We start from the raw sequence: 16,580 nt of genomic DNA, 5'->3' as shown, positions 1-16,580 counted from the left end.
TCCCCGCATCACGATTCTTCGATTCTTACAATGGGAGGAGTTTCTCTCAGACACAATTTGTGGGAAAAAAACCATTAGATGATGAGCTACTAATTTTTAAAGTGTGATCGTTCTCGACATTTGGATCGAACGTTTATCCTTTGCTCTTACAACGGGAATAAAACCCCTGCGTCTGGTGCTTAGGATTTGCTTAGATCCTTAAAATGAGAGGGATAAACACATGACACCAGGTTTTACGTTGTTCTTTGTAATTTGTAAAATAATGTGTATTTGTATGACTTTGTCACATTCCTATTGACAGCATCTCATACATGCAATATTTTTTATTCAAAAAATCATAACATATTTTTTTATGATATGAAAAATCATAATTAACATCATGCATAATCATGTGGATGTTCTTGTGTATGTTAATCATAAATTACATTCATGTGGACCTGTGGTTTAGGGTTTAGGGTGATTGCTTCATGGTTGTGTTGCGAACTTAGGTTGCAACAAAGAATGACTAGAATGTGTTGCATTACATGTCACTTATACTGATGAGAAGTTATGGTTTTTTGTTCCTTAGTTTTAGCTTTTACGCACATCATGGGTACTATAGGTAAGATAACAAAAGTTGAGCGCAAATATGTCGAAGAATTCATATGCACTCATCTTTATGGATTACAAAGTGATCGCCTCCAAGAAGTCTTGCAAGAGTCCTTGTACAAATGATTTTTGCATGAGTTATATAGTGCTACATATGCATCACTAGTTGCAAATTTTTGTAGTGCTTCAGGTGGGATTGAAGTCCTTACAAGTGGTCAGTTGGGCCATGACGTGAGTCGAATCATAGGGCAAGTTTGTAGAGTTGCAGAAACCCTTGACAAGCAAATAATAGCGAAGTCTGGCTTCATGGACCGCATGAAGGAAGTAGAGGTCCTCTATAGAAGCATGAAGCAACAAGAAAAGAGATCGCACGTAGAGGAGCCCAAGGATGTACCCAAAGTGCCTGCCACTTTGGAAGTACCAATCTCTAGCAATGTCCCAATGCCACCCAACATGGGAAATTTAGACCCATGGAACCTCGTCATCATGCGCATGGCTTGCATTAAATTTTCACAAATTGTAAGCATTGGAGAAGGTAGATACGAAATGTTCATGAAGGTGAAAGTTAATCATGAGACATTCACATATGAATTTTATGCCGGCAAGCTAGTCAAGGGTGATGGCCAGAAGAGTGCCAATGATATAGTGCTGCATGAGGCCACAATTATGAATATCACTCATAGTGGAATCATTGGTGCTCTGGGATTGGCAAGACACGCCACGCGAGCTCCCACCCTCATCTTCAAGATGTGGAATGGTGGAAACCACGACCATTGGCTAGAGAGACTCCAAAAGGAGGGAAAGAATGTGGCCATGAGCAAGGATTTCAAAGACGTCGAGGGGACTGTTGAAGCCGTCAAGTAGAATATATGGCCTATCATTAATGGATTGCTCCGAACCTTCATCTTTTTGCATGCAAATAACATCACTCACAATGATGTTCATGGAAGTAATATCTTGTTGCATTTTAGTTGGGATGGAGTATATGTGGGCGTATGTGATTGGGGTAGTGCAACCTTCATCTTTTTGCATGCAAATAACATCACTCACAATGATGTTCATGGAAGTAATATCTTGCTGCATTTTAGTTGGGATGGAGTATATGTGGGCGTATGTGATTGGGGTAGTGCAACCTTGTTCCCCACAGAGAACACATTTTTGAAGTTGCCAGATCTTCTCCCATCAACAAGGGAAACCTGGAGCAAGCGATATTGGTGGGTGGCTCCCGAATGTATATCCACAAATCCTCCAGTCTACACGTGCAGCCAGGATATCTACTCCCTTTGTAAATTCATTCAAGAACTCCTTAAATATTTACCTAAGGATAATGACACTAATTATATCGCTTTCCTCAGACGCTTTCAGGAAGTCCTGCGCACTTGTGTATCTCCCAATCCCACTAAGCGCAAGTCCTTACATGATCTCCTCAGCATGTTACAAGGCATTAAGCGTGTTGGTCGCACGCTCCCAAATAGTGCCGGCTTGAGGCCATCCAATGATTGAAATCCTATCTTGTAATTTGAGAATGTGTATATACTTTGCAATGAATTTTTTTTGTCTTGTCTCATGTCCATTGTCGTGAAATTTCATGCTATTTTATTACATTGTTGTTGTCAAAGTGATAAGAGAGATGTGAATTTTAAAATTGTGTATGTTGAACATTAATTGTACCATCGATTATAGTTTTTTAAACAATGTGTATCTATAGTTTCAATCTAATATTTTATTATCATGTGATTCGACAGGAAATGGCAGTCCCATACGCTCCTCCCAATGTCAACGGTGAGCTCGACCACAAGGAGTCCCAACGCATCCTCAGAGAGGAGAGCCTGTATTACGGGGCTCAAGTCCTCTCCTTATTCTTTGTCAAGGCCATGGAGCCCGAGGGTTTTGGAGGGCGAACCAATGAAATTGGAGGACGTACGCAAGTGTTGTCCCTTCTTTTTTGTGAAAGACGTACTGTTCAGGAGGTCAGGTTGTGCCAAGGCAATGACACCATTGAAATTCTCAGATTTGCAACACAAAGGGCTCGCGCGTGTGTTCCTTCTACGCTTCATCCAAAAGGAGTGTAGTCTACCTAATAATAATCAAGTTTCCATGTACTTCTTCCAGCAAGTCTTCATGCAAGATATAATGAAGAAGCACGTTCTTTGTACAGACCGTCCTTTCAACGCTGGTGTCGGACTTGGAAGAGCTAAAGAAAGGGCACAAGTGCATCATGTGGAGGTAGATCCACCTACACAAAAGAGGCCAGTGGTGCTCCTACGAGATGAGCATGAACAAATTGTTAATATCGTGTCTCAGGGGGCTACACTAGCCAATCAAGGAGAGAGCGTTTTCTCGCTACAAGAGAAGTTGGCAGCCAAAGAAGCAGAAGTAGTCGTTTTATTGCAAAAACTTGCCAGATACGAAGCGCGATATGGTCCTCTCTCTCCCCTACCTGAGGAGGCAGGATCAAGTCACGAGACAGATATTCAAGAAACGGTGGATATGCTTGAGGAAGCATTGAGCGCAGATCTTGAAGAAGTGGTGGATATCACAGTTTCTAAAGACATTGTAGACTGTAGTTGAAAATTTTAATGGCAAATTACCCCATCCTTTTTTTAGACGCATTGTATTCTCTCTATGTTTATGGCAATGAATTCGTTTTGGAGTTGTTAATTGATGACTTTGTTGAGAATTTGGTTTGTAGATGTCATTTGTTTAGGATGTGTTAATGTTATTTTATTTGGTTGCCACATCATGTCCTCAATAATTATGTTTATGCGAACTCTCCTCAATACTTGAAAAAAACTTAATGGAGAAGACTTATACATTGTCCAAAGGTGTGCATGTTACTCTTCATTCAAAAAAGTGAGATACATAGCTCAATAGTGAGCTACAGTGAGATAGAGTAGATACATTATCATGAAAAGATGTTTACATTTCGCCATCTATCATAGGCACCAAGTCATCAACCTCTTCATTGTCTAAACATTCTGAAGCCACTTCTCACTCCATTGTTAGGAAATATGACGTAGCTAAGTAGATAATTAAGTAGATTACTTAATGGAGAGAGATAATTTACACACACACACGAGATTATAGAGTAGAGAGAGAGAGAGAGAGAGAGTACACACGATATACATGGTTCACCCAATGTGGGCTACGTCCACGGGAAAGCAGCCACTCAATGGCTTTAGTACTTCAAAACAAGAAGTAGGTTACAAAGGGATTATACCCTTTTGGAGCTCCCACCTTGCTTCACTCTCACCACCTCACACCCACCTTGTTGCATCAACTTCACACAATGAAATGTGTGTAGAAATGGCCTCCTTTTATAGGCCAAAAGGGCTGCCCTCTCTCATGAGAGGCAACCATGTGTAGCCGCCCTTGTGTAGATAAGTCCAAATCGGACCCTCCAATCCGCCCATGTGTGGTTGCCCTTGAGAAGACAAATCCTCTTTTGAATTCGGCCATCGACCCACCGGCCATTGACTACCGACCACCGGCCAACTGATCGATTGTTTTTCGACCAATTTTCGGCCGCCGTCCGGCCATAATATTCCGGCGAAAACGAATATTCCGACAAGTGATTTTCCTTCACGCACGATGGCTTCTCCTCATAATGGGGGCCTTACAAATGTGCATTTTTATCACAAAAAATTTACAAGAGGTAAATCAGGCTCCATACTTAACAATCTCCCACTTGGAAATGATCTCCAAACCAAACCTGTGTGACTGGTTTCTATCCTGGCTTCTTATCCTTGAATGTTGATTGAAGATGAGCAAAAGCTCAACTTCTCCTTGTTGACCACCTTTGTAAACATGTCTGTGGGATTTTCACTTGTATGCACCTTTCCTAGTTTTAGCTATCTCTCTTCCAAAAGAGTGCGTATGAAGTGATATCTCACCTCAATATGCTTTGTCTTTGAATGAAAGGCTGAGTTCTTCGCAAGATGGATAGCGCTTTGGCTATCATTGTACAAGACACAATTGTCTTGTTTGAATCCAAGCTCTTCTAAGAATCAGTGAAGCCACAGAATTTCTTTGCTTGCATCCATCATTGCTACATACTTTGCTTCCGTGGTAGAAAGTGAGACCACTTTCTGCATCTTTGAAGCCCAGCTTACTGTTGTGCCTCCAACCGTGAAGGCATAGCCAGTAGTGCTCCTTAGAGTCTTAGAGTATCTTTGTCACCTGCCATATCTGCATCAGCATATCCTTCTAGAAAAATATCGGTTCCTCCAAAATACAAAGCATTTATTGTTGTCCCTTTTAGATACCTAAGTATCCACTTCACAACTTGCCTGTGTTCTTAACCTGGGTTGTCCATGAACCTACTCACAACTCCCACTGCATGTGCAATATCTAGCCTTGTCCAGACCATAGCATACATTAGAGAGCCTACTGCTACATCATATGAAACTTTATACATATAGGCTATCTCCTCTTGTGTCTTTGGACACATATCCTTCGTTAGTTTAAAGTGACAAGCCAAAGGTGTAGAAACTGGTTTTGCATTTTGCATTGCAAACCTTTCTAGTACCTTCTTGATGTAATCCTCTTGAGATAGCTTTATTGTCTTCTTTGTCCTGTCCCTTTATATTTTCATACCAAGTATCCTCTTTGCAGCACCTAAATCTTTCATTGGAAAAGATTTAGGCAGCTCCTCTTTTAGGTCTTTGATGTCCTGCATGTTAGCACTTGCAATCAGCATGTCATCAACATACAACATTAGGATGATGATCTTCCCATCTCTCAAATTCTTTGTGTAGACGAGTTACATCTGCTGAATCCATGATCTAACATCCATCAATCGAACTTCAAGTACCATTGTCTTGATGCTTGCTTTAATCCATACAAGCTTTTATTTAATCTGCAAACCATTTTCTCCTTACCTTTTACTTCGTGCCCCTTTGGTTGAAGCATGTAAATTTCCTCCTCTAAGTCACCGTGAGGGAATGCCGTATTGACATCCATTTGCTCAAGATTTAGATCATGAGCAGCCACAAGGCTTAAGACAAGCCTAATTGAGTTCATTTTTACAACAGGAGAAAATATTTCATTGAAGTCAATACCTTTCTTTTGAGAAACCCGTTTTACCACAAGCCTAGACTTGTATCTTTTCTTCCCACCTTCTTCTTCCTTCAGCTTGTAAACCCATTTGCTTTGAAGTGTCCGCTTACCTTGAGGCAACTCAACCAACTCCCATGTTTGGTTGCGATATAGTGAGTCCATCTCCACTTGCATGCTCTTCGTCCGTTCTTCTTTGGATTCGTGTTGCATAGCTTCTTTGTATAATTCCAGCTCTCCAGAATATGAGATCAAGAGATGGTTGAAGGAAGGAACAAACCAATGTGGAGGTCTACTTGCTCTTGTAGATCTTCGGGGAATAGGTTGAGGCTCCTCATTTGGTTGACGTTGTTGCACATTGTCATTGTTTGCAGTCCTTGAGTCTTCAAGTCCTCAAGCTCCATGTACTCATCACCTGTTTCTTTTGTTTGTTTTCTTTCCAAGTAATCTTTGTACATATTTTGTTCATTAAAAATTACATCCCTACTCCTTAAGATTTTACCATCTTCAGGATTCCATAGGCGATACCCAAAGTCACCTTCTCCATAGCCAATGAAGAAACACTTTTTGGACTTTGCATCTAGCTTTGATCTTAGGCTTCTATATATGTGCATGAAAGCCTCACACCCAAACACTTTGAAAAATGCATAATTCACTGGTTTACATGTCCATGCCTCTTCAGGAACTCCCCCATCCAATGCCGTTGAGGGTGACCGGTTGATTAAGTACACAAACGTACTTACAGCTTTTGCCCAAAGCTCAAGCGATAGGCCTGCATGTAGCCGCATGCTTCGTGCTCGCTCCATGATTATCCTGTTCATCTTTTCCGAAATCCCATTTTACTGAGGTGTCCTTGGGGTTGTCCTTTGCCTCCGAATGCCATTGCTAGCACAAAAGCTTTCAAAAGTTTCGCTGCAATATTCGCCTCAATTGTCGGATCTGAGGCATTTAACCTTGGTACCTGTTTCATTCTCCACAAAGTCTTTCCACCTTTGAAATATGAAAAATACATCGGACTTATTCCCACCAAGTGATGGTGTACTTGCAGGACCCCAAACATCACAATGAACCAACTCAAGTTTTTTATTTTATCTTTCATTTCTTGATTTTTGAAATTTTACCCTCTTTTGTTTACCATAACACAATCTTCACAAAACTCTAAGTCCACTTCTTTCAAACTTGGTAGAAGCTTCTTCGTTTGAAGGATTTGCATTCCTTTGGCCTCAATGCCATTTTCTGACACCATATGGCCCAATAACTTCACCCTTGGCTGTGCTAGATGACATTTCTTTGGATTTAGTTGTCCTCCACATTCATCATATCGAGCCAATACCATCTGCAACTTCTCATGGTGTTCAGCCCTACTGCTATAGACACAGAAGTCATCCATAAAAGCTTTAACACAACTACCAATGAATGGTTCCAACACCCAATTCGCTCTCTCTTGATAGAAAGATGGTCCATTTGACAACCCAAACGGCAACACTGTGTAGCAATAGCAGCCCCATGGCGTAATGAAAGTTGTCTTTATGCGGTCTTTTTCTCCCTTGGCAACCACCAAAGATCCCTTTGAGATCTTCCACCGTTTGTTTCCGAATGCAATGTTCTCACCTTCATCGTCCAATTGTCCTGTAGAGATCAAATTTTTCCGAAGAGAAGGAACATGCCTAACATCTTTAAGCTTCCATTCATTTTCGTTAGCAGTTTTGACAGAAACTGTACCTTTGCCGACAATCTCACAAGCTTCATCATCTCCCAAGTATACATACCCAAAATTACCTTTGGTGTAATCTTGGAAATGTTGCTTGTGTGGTGTCGCATGGAATAAAGCCCCGGAATCTACTATCCAAGAATTAGACACATTGTCTAATGAGAGAATTAGAGCATCTTGCTCTACTTTACCTGCCACATTGGCCTCCGATGTTGGCTTTTTGTCTTGAGACTCAGTCTCTTTCTTCTTCTTAGACCAACAATCCTTCTTGGCGTGGCCCTTCTTGCCGTAGTTCCAACATTCAAAACCTGACTTTGTGCGTGACTTGCTCCGTCTTGGGCGATCACGACCCTTTTGGTTTTTGAACCTCTCCTTAGGCCTTTCTCTTGTTTCCACTGACAGTGTAGTTTTTGATGATTCTCCTGTGCTTCTCCTTCGTATTTCCTCGCTTAGGAGAACACCCACAACATCATCAAACTTAAGAGTACTTGTGCCAGACATAGAATTACTTACAGCCATCACAAGGCTGTCCCAACTATCCGGTAGAGATGATAGTATAAGGAGAGCTCGCACTTTGTCATCAAAATTGATTTTCACCGATCGAAGTTGACTTATGTTTGTCTTAAAGTCATTTAGGTGTTCTGCAACTGAACCATTATCTGCCATCTTTAGATTGAACAAGCGCTTCATAAGAAATACCTCATTGGATGTTGATGGTTTCTCGTAGAAGTCGTCAAGTGACTTCATCAAGTCCTCCATGGTCTTCATCTCCAAAACATTGAAGGCCACCGTTGACACCAAGCTTAACCGGATTGTTTCCAGTGCCTTTCGATCAAGGACAATCCATGCTTCATCTGTCATTGTTGCGGGCTTCTTCGTAAGACCGCCTAGTGGAAAATACAGGTCCTTCTGGTAGAGATAGTCTTCAATCTGCATCTTCCAATGTTGGTAGTTTTTGCCGTTAAACTTCTCAATCTTGAGCTTCCCTTCCTCCGTCATAACTCCCACTCAATTCAAGGAATCCTTTCCTTAAGATAATTTAGCTATGAGCAAACCTTGCTCTGATACCAGTTAGGAAATATAACGTAGCTAAGTAGATAATCAAGTAGATTATTTAATGGAGAGAGATAATTTACACACACAAGAGATTATAGAATAGAGAGAGAGAGAGAGTACACACAATATACGTGGTTCACCCAATGTGGACTACGTCCACGGGAAAGCAGCCACTCAATGGCTTTTGTACTTCAAAACAAGAAGTAGGTTACAAAGGGATTAAACCCTTTTGGAGCTCCCACCTTACTTCACTCTCACCATCTCCCCACCCACCTTGTTGCATCAACTTCCACAATGAACTGTGTGTAGAAATGACCTCCTTTTATAGGCCAAAAGGGTTGCCCTCTCTCATGAGAGGCAACCATGCGTAGCCGCCCTTGTGTAGATAAGTCCAAATCGGACCCTCCGATCTGCCCATGTGTGGCTGCCCTTGAGAAGACAAGTCTACTTTTGTATTCGGCCATCGGCCACCGGCCATTGACTTCCAACCACCGACCACCGACCATTGACTACCGACCACCGGCCAACCCACCGGTCGTTTTTCCGACCACTTTTCGACTGTCGTCCGACCATAATATTCCACCGAAAATGAATATTTCGATGAGTGATTTTATTTTCCAACGAGTGATTTTCCTTCACGCATGATGGCTTCTCCTCATAATGGGGGCCTTATAAATGTGCGTTTTTACCACAAAAAATTACAAGGGGTAAATCAGGCTCCATACTTAACATCCATCTCATCGCTACACCTCTGTTTCGCCATCGTTACATGAGTCTAAAGCACTCCAAAGTGTACTTCGGTCGCCCATGTGGCTATCTTCATGGGTGCATGAATGAGACACATGTTACAAAAGACGTACACAAGGTCTGCGGCACGAGTTCGACTGAAGCGATTTTTGCGCTTTGAGTGCACAGTCATAAGAAGACTAATTGCGCTCACAGCTACCACTGGATGCCGCGATTGAAAGCACCCTGGTCGCCATGTGTTGTAACTCAACTACATCTCCTCCATATTCTTTCCACCATATTGGGCCTGAAAACCTTCTTACGCGATTAAGAACCAAAGGATCTCCGAAAGTTCCTTCCCTATTGGCATAATCCATCGTCGCCTGGCAACAATTGCGAGCAAACGTTTCTAAAGTCTCTCGTTACCTCTTTGTTGGAAGCTTGTCCGTCTGAAACTTTGGATCCAAGACAAATGCAGCACCATGCAATGGTGTGTGCATTTGAACCCATCGTTTCTCCACAAGTTGCACGATCTATGTTCTCTCCCTTTGCACTGTAGTGGTTGTATTCTTTGGTTTGACATAGCGCTTCAAACATGATCCAGTAAACCTTACCAATGACAAACTTATCTGTGTTGACAACCCTTGGTAGTTCCACATGGGCTTACTAACCCCAACAAGTTTGTCAATGTTCCGCCAAAAGAGAGGAGATTGCACTAAGGACACACATTTTTGAGCTGCTTTGCGGTGGCCTGGATACTTGTTGAGCCAAGCCTCCCAACGGAGATCTGCAACAATTTTTGTAAGAGCCGCTCGCACTTCAATGAGATTATTCAAAACATAGTATGTTGTAGCAAAATCGTGTGGCACAGTAAATTTGAAGTGCTTTATTTGGAGACTTTGAGCAAAATAAAGCATATGTAAACTGATGTTCCCGTATAAACTTGACTACATGATTGGCGTCAATAAGGACCTGTTTTATGAATGATAATCTGCCATATCTTTTGGGAGTAAATTTAGGGTGTGTGTTGCACATCCAAGCCATTTTTGAGTACTTTTCCATAATGGCTAAACCCGCTCCTTTGTAGTTGGAAGCATTATCTGTAACAATAGCTGTCACATTCTTCGGTCCACCCAGTCGAGCAATAGCTTGCTCATATACCTTTGTCAAGTAGAGAGATGTCTTCTCTTACGTTGAGGTATCAATGGCCTCCAAAAACAGATGCACCTTTGGGACAAATTACCATGAAATTAATCAATGGTTTTTCTGATAGCTGGTCCATCCGTCCAGCGCTATGGTACAGCCAAACGCTGGGACAAAGGTAAGCACCGTTCGCTTAAGAATCACTTGTGTATTGCTCTTGACTTTGTCCACATACTCTGTTCGCATTTTATTATAATCAGGATAGATGAATCCTTTTTTTGCAGTTGACATTAGTGCATCTTTGAAAATAGAATTTTATGACATTAAATGGGATTCCACAAGCCATGAAGGCTTGTGTTCACTTTAGATGCAATTCAAGCATGTCTTGTTGAGCAAATGTTGAAAAAGTGTAAGGACTTTGAGGTGTTTGGGTTTTTTTCATTGAAGGTCCTTGGCTAGCTCGCACGTCCTTTTGATCTATACTCAATTCTTCTATGTTGACAGATGACCCACCTGTCATACCCTTCTGTCTCTTAGGAAGAAGTCATGTCTATTTGCATCTCTTTGCATACCCTGCAAAATGGACCCATATGTCTTTAGGCGGTGCTCCACATTCTTTCACACTGGGGCTAGTGCCGAATAAATCTTCCTTGATGTGAGTTGTGTTGCCGTGCCACTTATGCCCACAATGTTTGCATTCCACAAATGAAATTGTTTTGCCTTTCTCTATTTCCTCCATATATGTCCACTCTTTTCCTCACACAATGCTTTCTGACTTTAACAAAACATATCCTACAATCAATAGATACACTATGATTAATATTTTTCACCATAATCGCGCAATGAGACAGATAAAAGGTTATAGATATGATTTGCAAGTTGCTAAATTAAAATGATGAATGAATAGTGTTAAGATAGTATTTTAGCAAAAATCACCAATGAATATGACATTCCTGGCTACTAGGAGGTAAAGAGTGTTTGCTCAAGACAACTTAGATGAGTGATGGAGTCATCTCACATTCCACTATCTATGTCTCTTGGAGGTAGAAGCTACTGCTCAAACACAACCAATCGACCATAAAATAAAAGAGGTCTCTAATTTCTATATCAACATAGAGGTAAGAGCATGAGCTCAATAACATCCATGTGTCTCCTAAGTACTATGCATCACTAATATTCACTAGGAGGTAAGAGCTTTCACTCGATCACAACCTAGTGAATTATATAGGTGAACCACCATATTCACTTAGAGCTAAGATCATAAGCTTGATAACAACCAAGTGAATCCTACTTCATACCTTAAACCTCACTTGGAAGTCAGAGAATCATCTCATAAAAACCAAGAGGCACTAGTTGGACCTATTTGATGTCTATATGGAGGTAAGAACATTTGTTCATGGCAACCAAAAGACTCTACATGTATGTGTATATTTTATCCATACTTAGAAGTAGGAGATCCTGCTCAAACAACCAAATATAGAAGTATTACAATTTAAATAACCTTTGGTAACCTTTTAATTGCACATAGAAATGTTTATTTTAATCTTCTAAATCAATGTCTTATCTACCTAATGAATGATATATTCCAGAATGTATGAATTAACAGTACATCTATGCACATATTATAGCTATGATAGATTTTAACCATCAAAATATCACTTTTAATATCTATTCTAAAACAAATAGAGCTAAGAGTATAGCCTCTAATGTTTAGAATTATACATTCTCACTAAGACACTAATGCTAACAAAATAGCCTCTTATGCTTAGAATTATTTATTTATCTATTCTAAAACAAATAGAGCTAAGAGTATAGCTTCTAATGTTTAGAATTATACATTCACACTAAGACACTATAGCTAAAAAAGATAGCCTCTAGTGCTTAGAATTATTTATTTATACTAAAACAATAGAGTTAAAGAATAACTTCTATTGCTTAGAATGATAGTTGATTTAAATTTTCCATTTGTTTCACATTTTAATATTGAAAGTAATCTATTTTCTTTAAAAATCAAAGGATTTTTTAAGTTGACAATTCAACCTTTCTATGTCAAGGGTAACCTGACACTTTGGTGAAGGGAATTGCACCTAAAACGCGTAAATCTGGGCTTTTTATACTATTTCAAAATCAATCGATACTGTTTCAATCGATATCTATCGATCGATATGTAAGCAGTAAAACATTATTTTGAATAAAGCTGATGTGGCAGCGAATGATACGAGCGAATAAATTTTTGAAACGTATTAATTGACGATTATTCACGAATAAAACGAATGCCGAATAACGAATCATGCAACCCAGGTTTTAAGTTGTTTTGTATGGTCTTTTCATTAATTTTGTCACGTTATTTTCACTTGCATGGCTAATGATGTTTTTTTCTATGTTGATGACATGGTTAAGTGGTTGTTGGCTACGTTCATAGAGCATTGTGACTATGTCATGGATGTGTTTGTGGGGTGTGATGGTTTGAAAAGGACCAGCACAGAGAAGCTGAGACATTACACATCTTTAGAGCTAGACGATGTGCTCTATGAGAAGTATCTGTCTCCCATGGTGTGGATCCCGTACCATGCTGAGGGAGGGATTTTTTTTTTGGGAGACTCTAGACATTACATTTTGTTGCTACTTTTATGTACGGATCATATACTTCTTTTCCACAATATTTTTTGTGGTAACTATGTGACTATTTGGTTGTCATATGACTATGGTTGGCATGTGCTAATGTTGGTTGGGAAGTTATTATGAGACCACCATGTGTGACTATAGAGGTGCTTAGCATGTGACTATGTTGGTTTATTCTTTGCTATGATATCAATCTTTGCTTTAAAGTCCACGTGGATGTCCCAAAGAGGGTGGATGTTAAATCTTATTGAAGACGACAAGCTTATGCAAAGGAAACTTTGGCAATTTTTTTGTAGGAGATTGCATAAGTGCACTAGTTTCTTCTTAAGATAACATACCATGTGAGTGGCCGTTTGGCATGTGATAGAGTCATACTTTGTGTTGAGTCCAAAATGAGCGTGCTTTGTCTTCTACTGAAATTTTACTTCAAGCATATAGTTTGTGTGCATGTTTTGTCTTGGACAAGCCCGCAATATGTCACACTCCCCTTAAACATAGCTATGAATGGGTTCTTTCTTTTTGAAATCATTAAAGCATTGCTTAGATATGGCTTGTAGAACATAATCTCTCATTTAGATAATGACCTTCTACCATACTCATCCATGAACTTTGATTGGATGAAAAGTTCTTCAAGACCATCACATCGCCAACCTCAATGGGATCCAACATGACCAACATTTTTTCTACTCGCTCTTGATTTATCAATCTTATCTTGCTGTGGGATTAGAACATTTGGTTAAAGAGAAGGAGCTAGATTTGTACATAGGGGACTAAAGCCAAGGTTGTATATTTTCCATTAAACATGCTTTACTTATCAAGTGAGCTGTAGAATGTGTAAATAATACTTTTTCAAAGAGACTACTATTGGTTGTTTACTACAAATACTTTTCTTATCTACCCATTTTTAAACTTTGCATGGTAAAAAGCGTAAGGGATAAGTTATGATTGTTAACTGATTCAACGTTAGTTAACAGAAGCTGCTAAAGATTAAAGACGTACAAATGCACATCGAAGATCAACATGAAGAAGCAGTAAACATTGGAGTTACATATTTTTCACATTTTTCCAAAATGGTCACGTATTGTAAATTCTCGATTTATATCAAGCCATTGTAATATTTTTATGTGTTATGGGCTCAATGGGAGTTCCAAGCTGTAAAGCATAGGTCGGTTAGTGTACCTAGGTTGCAGATACAATAAGTGTGGAGCCTCAAAGGTCTTTGGCATCGAACATTACACATTTTAGACCTTGGCTAAGGTATAAAAGCCAACTTTGTAAAGTTTTGATTAAGTTTTGGATAATAGAAACATAACGTGAGCTAACGGCGCTCACTTCTCTCCTTCTCGGGCTTCCTACTCCCTTCTTGGTTGTCACATTGCAGTGTCGTTTGTTGTGTTGCAACCACAGAAAAGAGCTCTACGCATTGATGTAAGCATTTCATGGTAATCTGTAGCTTTTGGCGTCGTTGACCCGCGGCCTAATTTCATCATAAGTAGGAATTTAAGCTTCAAAATCATAAATTAAATATAGACGGGATATTGGAGCATCATTGCTAAGCATTTAGATGCATTTTAGGTCGAAAACGACTAGGTCAAAAACTCATTGCTGTTAATAATCGCGATTTTTGCACTTGATTTAAAGTGAGATTTGAGACCATACGCATGTGTGCTTAGGTCTTATAAACATGTCCTAGAAGTCCCATAACGTTTGGAGGTCGTTTGATGCTGCTGATGAGCGATTAGCTTTTGATAATTTCTGTCATTTGAGTGTATCTTGAGTTAGATGCGAGTTGTTTGTTGTTTTCCAAGAGATTGACAACCTCTTGTAGCCTCTATGCACTAGTTGAGTCAGCTTCGTCCCATGGATTGACAATTATATTTGTGGTTCTCGTTATGTCTGCAATAAGATAGGAGTGAGTTTAGACACCCGTCCCACATTTGGCGCCATTGTCGGGGATTGAATAGATCTAAACTAGGGAAAACAAGAGCGAATTGTGTACTTGTCCATTAACTTCCTCTAGGTTCACCTAAACTTAAACTTTCTCTTAAAAACCGTATAGCTTAAGATTGTCATCTTTTGCTGTGTAGAGGTAGCTTGGAAGTAGGTCGTACTTGCTAAGTACCTTTTAGGATTGTAGGATTAGATTAAGATTTTGAGAATGATTGATGGACGAGACAAGTCTTAAGATCAAGGCTCAGAAAACCATAAAAAACAAGGAGACGAGTGTTTGTGGACACTTTCCACAACCCCATTGCAATAGAACGTAGGAGTAGGGTAAGTAGAATCCGAGGTGGATCTCAGAACATTGCTCACTCCAAAAGAATCAATTCTGAGTTGTTTATGTGAAGTTGCAGAATTTCAGATCTACGGCTAGAAATAGCACCAAAAGGCTATTAACCACTGAATCTGGCTAGAGATTATGCTTTAAAAGTTGTATGAACCAGTGGGTAAGCTTAAGGACGCATTTGAGGTAAAATTTCAAGAGTTTGCAAAAACTCAGATTATTTACTTTTTCTTGCTATTTTAGGCCAAACTAAGTTTTAACTTGACTCAGAGGCTTAAAATAGATCATAAAAAGATTGTCCACTGAAAAAGTTGAAAAAACTGTTCATTTTAGGTCAAAGTCAATGGGAGCTAAAGTCCAGAAAGCTATATAAAGGTCACCACCAAAGTCTCCTCCAAAGAGACAGATTCTACCAGAAAGTATAATGGATCTTTTAAGGGCAAAGGTTTCTCAGATGTAGGTAGATAATGCTCAACAGTTGCAAAAAGGTGCAATATTACAACCAATGGAATCAACATCGATTGAAGAAAATGATAAAAGAAAAGAGAATGAATATAAAGCTCAACCAAAGGACATTGCTAGAGCAAAAGCAGTCAATTCAGACATGAATCTTGAGACGATCAAGTGCAACATTGTTAGTGAGAATGAAGAAAAACTCTCAAGCGAAGTAAAGCTAGATTTTTAGTTAGACAAGAACCTCATGTTCTTTTGCACTTGGAAAATATGTGGACAACCACAACTGGAAGATGCTCCTGAATTTGTGAGCAGACCTAGAAACAAACGAGAAGATTGCTGGGGAATCATCTCCACCACCATTGAAGTAAGTTCACTGATCATCATAGCTCAATTCCATGTGATCACAGCAAAAGATATGCCAGACGACATCATATTGGGAATGCCAATGGCCTAGAAGATAGAGATACAGAATGCAGTCTTTAGAGGCAATCAAAAATGAAGACCAAGACTGGTCACTCGCAGACGACAACACAAGGTCCTTGAGCACAGTTAAAATGGAGACTTATATCAAAGCATTTCTTATTGAAGATGATTCATTCCATTAAATAGAACTTCAAAGAGCTTGAAGCAAATCAGGCAATAGCAAGTGTAGATCAAACAGAACAAAGGGCAACCACAATAGCTATTGAGCAGAGAATGCCACCAAAGCCAGAAGTAAAGAAGAACAAGGTTGCAAAAAGTCAGGAAGCACTAGAAAGTCCAAAGATCAATCAATCATTGTGCCAATCGAATCAGCCGATGCAAGTCAGATTGGAAGACAGAGTCTCAAGTCACCCTCCATAGAGACACAATTAGATCAAGATGAGACCATGACAAAACTGGACAAAGATCTTCAATAGAATCAACAATAAGAATAGCTATCGTTCTCAGCAGTATAAA

This window comes from Adiantum capillus-veneris, chromosome 22 (genome assembly GCF_014529385.1).
Source record: "Adiantum capillus-veneris isolate H3 chromosome 22, ASM1452938v2, whole genome shotgun sequence".
NCBI lineage: Eukaryota > Viridiplantae > Streptophyta > Polypodiopsida > Polypodiales > Pteridaceae > Adiantum > Adiantum capillus-veneris.
This window is presented reverse-complemented; position numbering follows the sequence as displayed.